This window comes from Aethalodelphis obliquidens, unplaced genomic scaffold (genome assembly GCF_003676395.1).
Source record: "Aethalodelphis obliquidens isolate GAN/ISIS:26980383/991018 unplaced genomic scaffold, ASM367639v1 scaffold61, whole genome shotgun sequence".
Classification (NCBI taxonomy): Eukaryota; Metazoa; Chordata; class Mammalia; order Artiodactyla; family Delphinidae; genus Aethalodelphis; species Aethalodelphis obliquidens.
The window spans coordinates 7097529-7108664 of NW_020838005.1; the positions used below are offsets into that span (position 1 = coordinate 7097529).

Sequence of the window (11136 nt, forward strand, 5' to 3'; positions counted from 1 at the left end):
ACCAGGGAAGTCCCCCGGCTTTGAGACTTTCGAAAGCAGTGGTCAGTTACTTTGTAGACTGTTCCTCTATGTGTGCTGTCTGATGTATTCTCATGATTAGACTGAGATTATGCACTATTGGGAAGGACACCACAGGGTGGTAAGCTGTTCCCAGGGCATCATATCATGGGGTACATGACGATGTACCCCATTTCTGACGATGTTAACCTTAGTCACTTGGTTAAGGTGGTGACTGCCAGTTTTCTTTACCGTAAAGTTACTGTCTTTCCCCTTGTTATTAATAAACATCTATTTGGGGAGAGATACCTTGAGACTATGCAAATATCTTGCTTCTCCTTAAGCCTTCACCCACTAATTTTAGCATCTATCTGTGGACTTGCCTGCAGCAATTACTGCTATGGTGCTGTATGGGGAATGTCTATTTCCCTCATTCCCTCCATGCTTATTAGTTGAAATTCTTCTATAAGAAGGAGTTGTCCCTTCTCCTTCCTTCCTTCATTCATTCACTCATTATATCAATATGAACTAGGGGATATTTATTTCATTTCTTATTATTTGGGTTTGTGACCTGAGAGCCAAAATCTCAACCCTGAAAATGGAAGGAAAGTCTGAAAATTATCATTATCTCACTATCCAAGTTAGGGTAAGAGAAACCTACTTCCCTGACTTAAGCCAAATGATATGAAGAAGACACAGCCTGGAAAGGGGCAGGAAGCCCACAGGCAATGGCCCCGGGCATGACTGACTTTCTCAGAGGGTCTCTGCTGGTGGGGACAGCACCTGCTGTCTTTAGACTCTCAGTCAGTCCAATCAGGATTTAAATTCTGAGGGAGCATCTGTCCCTTGACTGGGGGAGGCAGAGGGCTGGTGACATTCATACCAGGCTGTGTCTGTGGGGAAGAGAAGAAATAGATGTTAAGACCTTAAGCCCAGAAGACAGCTTCTCAGATTGCTCTGAGGGACTGCTCCGAAAAGGTAAGGGAGGAGCCAAATATATAGGAGGGCTTCCCTGGTGGCGCAGAGGTTAAGACTCCGCCCACCAATGCAGTGGACACGGGTTCGAGTTCTGGTCCAGGAAGATCCCACATGCTGCGGAGCAACTCAGCCCGCACGCCAGAACTACTGAGCCTGCACTCTAGAGCCCATGAGCCACAACTACTGAGCCTCGTGCCACAACTACCGAAGCCCGCGTGCCTAGAGCCCGTGCTCCACAACAAGAGCAGCCACTGCAATGAGAAGCCCGCACATCGCAACAAAGAGTAGCCCCCACTCGCTGCAACTAGAGAAAGCCCCCGCGCAGCAACGAAGACCCAAGGCAGCCAAAAATAAATAAAATAATAAAAAAAAATTTTTTTAAGTTATACAAAATATATAGAAGCTTTGCAACAAAAACCAGGTAGTCAGAACATCGAAAGATTACTTTTAAAGAAAACCAAACATCTCAAGTTAATGAATTTAGCGCTTTACTAGGTATGGGAAGATGCAAGAGTCTGGCCTCATTGAAATCATTCCTTTGAGATGCACCTTAACCATCTAAGGCAAGTATCCTGCTTTTCTCCATCCTGAAGCCCCTCAGGGTGAACGGGCAGGGCAGCTGCAGTGGCTGCTGGCTTGACGGCTGCAGCATCCTTTGTTTACTGATATGGCAGGCAACACTTCTCATCCACAGTGCCTCCCCTTGGTCATAAATTCGACCAACGTTTGGGAGGCATTTCATGAACAATTTTGTCCCATGGCACTAGGAATTCTCAGTCCTCTATCAGGTGAAGATTCTGTTGACAGGCCATTCAATGTGCTGATCTTTTCTGGATCAGGTCCTATAGATAATCTATAATTCTCTGGATTACCTGTTTTAGTAGCCTATTATGATCTGGGAAATGTTTTCACTTGTTGCTTCTTCCCATACCTAGAGTTGCACAATTACAATTATTCTATGTAGAGTTTTATATATGATTAACTCTCAAGACATCATTAATTTTGTTGGAGGCCTGGATACACATTGGGAAATGCAAGAGACAACAATCTTATAAAACAGACAGGATATAAGTAATACAGATAGTAACATTAATAAAGTCATAATGCAGCAGAGAGAGACACAAACCATAAACGAATTGAAAATAAAGAGAACAAATTAAAACAATGATTAGTACAACTAGTTGTAATCTGGTTGCAATAAACCATCAAGTCCACAGGGGAGTTAGCTGGAGAAGCCAAATTCTGGAAGGATCAGGTAGAGAGAAAATATATATGTTTCATCTTTGTTTACCAAGGTATACTTTATCAACTCATTGTAGGTCATAGCATGAGAGGAAACGTTTTTCTAGAAAACAAAGATTAAAAGCTGGTATATTTCAGAAAAAGTCATATAATTATAAATCATATTTATCAGTTCATTTGGTCCCATGTAATTAATCTCTGTTGATCTGGATTAAATCGTCAGGTTTTCCATCGGAGCTTTGTAATTTCTTATGCAGTTTAGTGGTATGATCTAAAAGCTATCAGAAACATATTTATCAAAAAGCTTTATGAATTTTCTTGAATATCTGCATTTTATAAAAGCATCAGAGTAAAACAATGATTGTCTATAAACCACAAAAGACTTAAAATAGCACGGTTAAAGATCTGATTACAATGCAATTGACAAGAAACTTGGATATTTCTGTGACATACAACATTTTAAGATACTAACTAGAATTATGACTGAAAACATTATACCAGGACATATCACATTTTTAGGAATTCCATATAAATTTTAGAATATCTATTGATATATTAATGACATTTATCCATACAATATAAGGCTTATCTCCAATAACTTGACAATGCTTCTCAAGTAATTTAACATACCAAATAAGCCCAATTACTCTAATTTTCCTCTCTGAGATGTCTCAAGGTTCCTTTGAAGCATCCCAGAGTTAGCTGGAGGTCAAAAAATCTTTAGTTAGAATTTGATATTTGGAAAGCTTGTCAAAAACATAAAAAAGGTTTCAAAACACTTGTTCCAAAAGGATCATAGGTCACTGTGAAACAATACTTATTCACTTAACCAAAGTGACAAAAAGATTTCAAAAAACAAATACAGATCACTTAAAGGCAAAGAAACTCACACAATCTGTTACCAAAAGCAGTATTCCAAGAAAACTTTGTTCTCTTAACAGAGAGAGGAACAAAATCTAGTCTTGCATCAGCCTTTTATAACAAAATCCATTTATCTAACTAAATTTAATCTAATCCCAGACTGACCATGTACAAAACTCCTTTTCAGGACTCCCTTTCTGGAAACCTACAACTTTCTGTTTCCATATTAGTGTCCCTTATTTTCCCATCCAAAAATAAACAACTAACCAGCTCTAGGACACAATCATTCTTTCCCCTTAACAAAATGTTTTTCCATTCCTCACACTTTCTTTTGCTGAAAACGCACATCCTACTTTCCTTGCATACTGAAATGTTTCCCTTATTATCTTTATAGTTTAATTACATATTACAATTTTAACCCTTAAAAACCTTAATCTTATGGTTTTTAAGGGTTAAAATCTTAACCTTAATGTGGGTCCTGGAAGATCCCACATGCCGCGGAGCAACTAAGCCCATGTGCCACAACTACTGAGCCCGTGTGCCACAACTATTGAGCCTGCACTCTAGAGCCTGTGAGCCACAACTACTGAGTCCACATGCCACAACTACTGAAGCCCACATGCCTAAAGCCCGTGGAGAAGCCACCACAATGAGAAACCTGCGCATCGCAACAAAGAGTAGCCCCCACTTGCTGCAACTACAGAAAGCCCACGTGCAGCAATGAAGACCCAACACAGCCAAAAGTAAATAATTTTATAAATATTAACTTGGTATGGTAATGTTTTCATAAGTTGTAAAATAAAGGTAAATGAGAGAATAATTTAATTTATTTATTTTTATAAATTTATTTACTTTTGCCACCAGGGGACCCTCCAGTGGTTTGAGTTTTAAAAGGCCACTTTTTCCTTTTTTGCCCCCTTGGTTTCAAGTTCTACCTGATTGAGCTAATTAGGCTCAGTCTCAGGTCCTCATGGGCTCTATTTACACTTCTGTCTTGTAGAGATTTGCAAGACAAAAACAGTTGCTTTTAATTCCCCAAAGAACCGGTCTGTCACCTAAATGATATTAAAAGATTGATTTGCACAGCTATATTTTCATTAATTTGATTTTCTATATTAGTGAGAAGACTTCCAACTAAACCAAAATTTAAGAGTTCTATGTTCTAGGGACTTCCCTGGTGGCGCAGTGGTTAAGAATCCACCTGCCAATGCAGGAGACACGAGTTCGATCCCTGGTCTGGGAAGATCCCACATGGCACGGAGCAACTAAGCCCATGTGCCACAACTGCTGAGCCTACACTGTAGAGCCCACAAACCACAACTACTGAGCCCACGTGCCACAATTACTGAAGCTCGCATGCCCCAGAGCCCGCACGCCACAACTACTGAAGCCTGTGTGCCACAGCTACTGAGCCTGAGTGCTGCAACTACTGGAGCCCACGCACCCAGAGCCTGTGCTCCGCAGCAAGAGAAGCCACCGCAATGAGAAACCAGCACACTGCAACAAAGAGTAGCCCCCCGCTCGCCTCAACCAGAGAAAGCCTGCGTGCAGCAATGAAGGCCCAATGCAGCCAAAAAATAAATAAAATTTTAAAAAGAGTTCTAATGGAATCTAAAAAATAAAAAGGGCATGAAGAACCTAGGGGCAGGATGGGAATAAAGACATAGACCTACTAGAGGATGGAACTGAGAACATGGGGAGGGGGAAGGGTAAGCTAGGACAAAGTGAGAGAGTGGCATGGACATATATACGCTACCCAATGTAAAACCGATAGTTAGTGGGAAGCAGCCGCATAGCACAGGGAGATCAGCTAGTTGCTTTGTGACCACCTAGAGGGGTGGGATAGGGAGGGTGGGAGAGCACGAGATGCAAGAGGGAAGAGATATGGGGATATATGTATAGCTGATTCACTTTGTTATAAAGCAGAAACTAACACATCGTTGTAAAGCAATTACACTCCAATAAAGGTGTTAAAAAATAAATAAAAGAGTTCTATGTTCTAGAACTTTAGGGTTTAATTCATCATGTCTTGTAAAGCTTTCATAAGGCAGTCAACAAAGGCCCTCTTTCTGAGTGCACAAGTTAAACTCAGAGCAAAATCTCTACTATTAATTAGCCCCTGAATATTGGTTCCCAGTATTTTTTTTTTTTTGTAAAGAGCTCAGGTAACCCTATTAGTTTCCTTTAGTATGTTTCATTAATATTTCTTGAGGGGCAAATCTACTTGGGGAAGTATTCCCCAGTGAAACATGTCTATCCCACAACGTAATTAAGCAAAGGAGATGTAACTGTGAGGGGAAACACTGACTGAAACCGCTCACCCTGTGGCCAGGCACCACAGTAACCATTTGCCTGAGTTATCTTAAACAGGAGGCCCTGGTAAGGAACACAGAACTAACAAGCCACCACCAACTGGAAGAATTCGGGAAAGGTCAAAAGGACACACCAGTCCATATGTCCTACCAACCTCCCAGAATCCTCCTCGCTGGAATCCATCCTGGCTGAGTGATGCTCGTGCCACCAGGAAGGACCCTGAGTCAGAATGATAGGCCAGAGACAACCAGGAAACTAATCCCATTACCATAAAACCAAAGACTGCGAGCCACGTGGCAGAGCAGTCCTCCTGGGTTCCCTTACCCTCCTGCTCTCTGCCCAGGCACCCCTTCACAATAAGGTCTCCTGCGTCGTCAGCGTGTGTGTGTCCTCGGACAATTCATTTCCGAATGTGAGACAAGAGCCCACTCTCGGGCCCTGGAAGGGGTCCCCCTTCCTGCAACATAACCATCTTATATAAAGCCCATTTAAACATACCAATTTTTACAAACTTTAATCTCAATTCTATATATTTTAGTTTACATTAGGACTCAATCAACAAGCCTTGGTTTTACAACGAGTCCTAGAGCTTTCCTTACTTATTTTATCTATTTTGTATAAAAGGTTCTGGGGTCCCCAGTGAGGGGTTAAGCCCAGAGACTCAGGCCCTTTTGTCAGTCTTTTAACTTGATTAATTGGCCTAACTGTTGTCCCAAGTAATTGTTGGTCAGGTATCTCAATATAATTTTCTTCCAGCTGTATATGTTTTTTAAACTGGGGTAAATAGAGCGGACTTGTTTGGGGCCATTTAATGTTGAGGACCAACAGGGGGTTCCTCTGGCCCATCCAACCTTAGGCAGTGTTGTATCAAACCTTTGATTTAATCCCATTAATGTCCATTTTATTTCTCTCATCTTAAAATAACCACCTAAAGATTTCTTTATCCATTTGGGACAAGCCCCTTTAAAATTTCCACCTGGTTGGGAAAAAGGTCTCTAGACTTCAGGTTTTTTCTTAGTCTGTTAATCAATCTAATTAACACTAATTATTCTAATGTTTTCATTAGCATCTGTAAGACCCATTGAGGGAAAGAAGAGACCATAAATAGAATTCCCAAAATGGTTTTTCTTGTTTGTTTTAAACTAAAGGAGTTCTTAGGTTAACCATTAGATATATTTTTTTTCCACTTTTTTAAATAGGCACCAATAAAACAGCTGTTTATAATGAGAGTCTCTAATTTACCAATTTAGAGTTTTTCCCATTTAAAGGATCCATCATCTGCCTTTAATGAGATATATCTTAACAGTGACTCAAACCAACAAGACACAAGAAGCTTCCCCACAAGAGAGTGTGAAGGATGCCCCCTAAACAAGATCCAGAAAGTTTATTCCCCAAAACAGTCTAAGAAAGTAAAGGCCTTCATTGTACTTCCTGATGCAAGGAAGTTAAAATGGTAAAAATCCCGAGAGTTGGCACAGACAAAAGACTGCTCAGAATCCCAGTCTAATCTACTGGCGGCCAAAAGTACACCACATGTATACCTTTTGGATGGCAGAGACCGAGTTCTCAAAACATACATCCACACATACATGTGGTGCACTTCTGGCTGCCAGTACAGTTTTTGCCTGGTCGTCAAAGAAACATGTGGCCCTGCGTTATCCTGATGGAAGAGTATGCGTTTTCTGTTGACTAATTCCGGATACTCTTCGTTGAGTGCTTTCAGTTGGTCTAACTGGGAGCAGTACTTGCTGGAATCGTTTGGTTTTCTGGAAGGAGCTTATAATAGAGGACTCCCTTCCAATCCTACCATATACACAATGTCACCTTCTTTGGATAAAGACCAGCCTTTGGTGTGGTTGGTGGTGGTTCATTTCCCTTGCCCCATGATCTCTTCCATTCCACATTATTGTACAGTATCCACTTTTCATTGCCCGTCACAATTTGTTTTAAAAACGGAATGTTTTCGTCATGTTTAAGTAAAGAATTGCATGCGGAAACACGTTCAAGGTTTTCTTCGCTTAACTTATGTGGAGCCCAAACATCAAAGCAATTAACATAACCAAGCCGGTGCAAATGATTTTCAGCGCTTGATTTGGATATTTTGAGTATGTCGGCTATCTCCCAGGTGGTATAACGTTGATTGTTCTCAACTGTTCTCAATTAATGTCTCAATTTGATCGCTATCAACTTTAACTAGCTGACCGTCTTGGAGAACCATCCAACGAGAAATCTCCAGCATGAAACTTCACAGACCACTTTTGACATGTTCGACCAGTCACAGCACCTTCTCCATACACTGCACGAATCTTTTTTTGCATTTCAGTTGTGTTTTTTACCTTTCTTGAAATAATAAAGTATAATATGCCGAAAATGTTGCTTTTTTTCTTCCATCTTCAATATTAAAATGGCTACACAAAAATTCACCAATTTTGATAAGTTTTTTTTTTAAATGCACGCTGATATGACAGCTGTCACAATACAATCTAACATAATTGTTTCAAATGACATTAAAGACAATTAAGCGCTACTAGAGCCACCTTACAGAAAAAACTGAATGAACATTTTGGCCAACCCAATAAGTACTCGTAAGCTTTATTTTTTATTTAATTTTTTAAAAGTTTCTTTTGAGGTGGACCATTTTTAAAGCCTTTATTTGTTACAATATTACTTGTTTTTTTTTTTTTACGTTTTGGTTTTTTGGCTGTGAGGCATGTAGGATCTTAGCTCCCCCACGAGGGATCAAACCCACACCCCTTGCATTGGAAGGGGAAGCCTTAAGCACTGGACCACCAGGGAAGTCCTGGTACTTGTAAGTTTTATATGTACATAAACCTGTCTGGGATATTAGTTGGAAACTGGCCATCTGTTGTTCCTTTTTCTTTTGTTTTGGAAGCTTTGTTTCCCATTCCAAGGTTGGTTTGTTGAGATAACTTTTACTTCAACAAACTCTTTTTTTTTTTTTTTTTTAACAAACTCTATTAAAGTAGCCAATTCAAGGAAAAATGATAGGTCAGTCTTCTACTTAATTACCCAGGCCAACCCTACTCAGCGTCTTTCAAATGAGCAAAGTCCTCCCAGTCTTTCAACTGAGGATAAACCATTCAATGTCTAAACTGAGCAAAATTTTCCCAGTGTCTTTCACTGAGGATAACACAGGTACCTCTTGAAACTAAGTTTCAAAGATAACCTACTCCTCCAGAGAGTTTAAACACCACTGAATAAAACCTAGGACATCAGCCAATAACGGGAGGTCCAAGAACCAGGAAAGACTCACCCAAATTCGTCTGGACTCTCTGACGAGGTGGAGGTGCATGGACCAAAGAGGCCTGTGCTGGTACCAAGCTCCAGATCCTCGTAGAGTTAGGTGAAGGAGACAAGTCTGCTCTGGGCCCTTCGTGGTCACCAAAACCGTCAACTGAAAAAAAAAAAAAAAAAAGCACAACCTAAAAGTTGAGAATTATGTTTTATTTAGCAGATTTTCTGAGGACTTAAACCCAGAAGCTAGCCTCTCAGACTGCGCTGAGGGATTGCTCCAAAGAAGTCAGGGAGGAACCAGGATATACAGGGGTTTTTGCAACAAAAACCAGGTAGTGGGAACATCAAAAGATTATGTTAAAGAAAACCAGACATCTCACATTAATGAATTTAGCACTTTTCTAGGTATGGGAAGATGCAAGGGTCTGGGTTAACTGAAATCATTCCTTTGAAACGCACCTTAACTATCTAAGCCCAGTATCCTGATTTTCTCCATCCCATATGCCTTCAGGGTGCACAGTCGCGGGGAGGGGGGCGGGTGGCGGCAGCAATGGCTGCTGGCTTGATGTCTGCAACATCCTTTGTTTACTGATATGGCAGGTGACATTTTTCATCCACACCAGAAACCACGTCACCTTTCAGTCCCTTGGTAATCACGCCTTGTTCTTGCCCTGTCCTCAGGAGCAAAGGTTGAAGCCACGCTTCCTCCCCTTCCCCGCCACAAACAAGCAGCATCCTCAGTGGGTTGCTCCACCCTGAAACATCCGTGTCTGCAACCCACTCAAAGCAAGTTCAGTGTCATCTCTGACCTCACCACAATCTTTGAGGAAAACAAAAAATAACTCCTAATGATATGATGTGGTGTATTAGAAAGGGCAGTGACCCAGTGGCTGGGGCAGCATTCTGGTCCCCCTGGCCTCTGGGGAAATCTCTTCACCTGTCTAGGTGGGGCTCTACCTCTTCCTCTGTCAAGTGGGCACAGTGGCCTTGATAATCTCCTAGGTCTCTTGAGAGGCTAAAAGTCTAATTAAAATTTGAAAATTCAAGTGCACTAGAGAGAGACCCATAATGAAGGTCATGTCATATGAGAAAAAGTTGAAGAAATGGGGCCTTCGGGCTTCCCTGGTGGCCCAGTGGTTGAGAGTCCGCCTGCCGATGCAGGGCACACGGGTTCGTGCCCCGGTCCGGGAGGATCCCACATGCCGCGGAGCGGCTGGGCCCGTGAGCCATGGCCGCTGAGCCTGCGCGTCCGGAGCCTGTGCTCCGCAGCGGGAGAGGCCACGGCAGTGAGAGGCCCGCGTACCGCAAAAAAAAAAAAAAGAAAAAGAAAAAGAAATGGGGCCTTCTAAGAGTCTGTAAAACAGAAAGACATATTTCATAAAATCATGGATTCTTAATGTTGGAGGAGGCCTTAGAGCTGTTTTTCCAAACCCTAACGCGCACACGAACCACTTGGAGAGCCCCTTGAAATGCAGACGCTGATTTAGTAGGTCTGGGAGGGGGTCGTTTTCTCCAGGAACCACACTTGGGGGACCAAGCCTCTACGGTATATCCGTGGTTCTCACCATGACAGCTCATGGGGATCACTTGGCTCTTACCTTGATAGCACATGGGGGTCACTCGAGAAGCTTAAAAAAAAAAAACTTATGCCTGGGCTTCCTGCCGTCCCTCCTTCCCCCGCCGACGAGATTCTGATTTGTTTGGGAGGTTCCAGAACTCCCCGGTGATTCTAATCTGCAGCCACGTCTGAGAAGCCACTCCCCTAGATCAGCGCTTCTCAACTTTAGCACAGATCATCATCACCTGGAGGGCTTGTTAAAACACAGCTCACAGGGCCCCAACGCAGAGATTCTGACTCAGCAGGTCTGGGGTGCAGCCTCAAATCTGCATTTCCAACAAGCTCCTAGGTGATGCTGACTCTGCTGGTCCGGTGGCCTTGGAGGTCATCTAATTTCACAGCGATATTTCCCATGTGGGAAACCAAGATGAAATGACCCTCTCAAGGTCTCTTTGCACCGTATCTCCTGACCCCGGTCCGGAGCTATTTCCCCTGCCAATCCTTCCAGCTTTCCCTTCGCGTCCCGCATTCCTCCTCAAGTCCACGGCTGAGCCGCTAAACGCCAGCACGGACCGGTGCTCTGGGGCTCCGGGCCCCTTGTGTTGGGAGGCCCTTGAGCTGTCCCCACCTGGACAGTCCCACGCGAAGACCTGCGGTCTGGCTCTGCCGCTGCCGGGGACGCCGCACGCTGGGCTCGAACGCGTCCCTAGCCTTCTGCGAGCTCTCCCGAAATGGGTCGGAGGCGGAGCCCGCGTGAGGGGCGTGAGACGCCAGGAACACTACTGGGACCCTCGGGGAGGGTTACCATGGCAACCGACGCCCTCCCACTTGGTGATCCGACGCCCAAGCCAGGGCGGCCCGGACCGAAGAAGGGGATTGGTGCGCCAGGGGGCGGGATTGTGGGCAGAGACTATAAAGGCGCCGCGCGCGCT

The 11136-nt window shown here is 43.2% G+C and overlaps 1 long non-coding RNA gene across 2 annotated transcripts in view; it reads right to left on the minus strand.

Moving 5' to 3' along the window:
* Positions 1–11007, minus strand: part of LOC113610169 (uncharacterized) — a 117793-nt gene extending 106786 nt beyond the window's left edge. The window contains exons 1-2 of one of the 2 annotated variants that reach the window (XR_003428982.1): positions 10833–11007; positions 8666–8806 (exon numbers count right to left, since the gene is read on the minus strand). This is a non-coding gene — a long non-coding RNA (uncharacterized LOC113610169). Of the gene's footprint in view, positions 1–8665; positions 8807–10244; positions 10654–10832 lie in introns of those variants that run through there. The other variant, XR_003428981.1, reaches the window with a different exon arrangement.
* Positions 11008–11136: the final 129 nt, after the last annotated feature.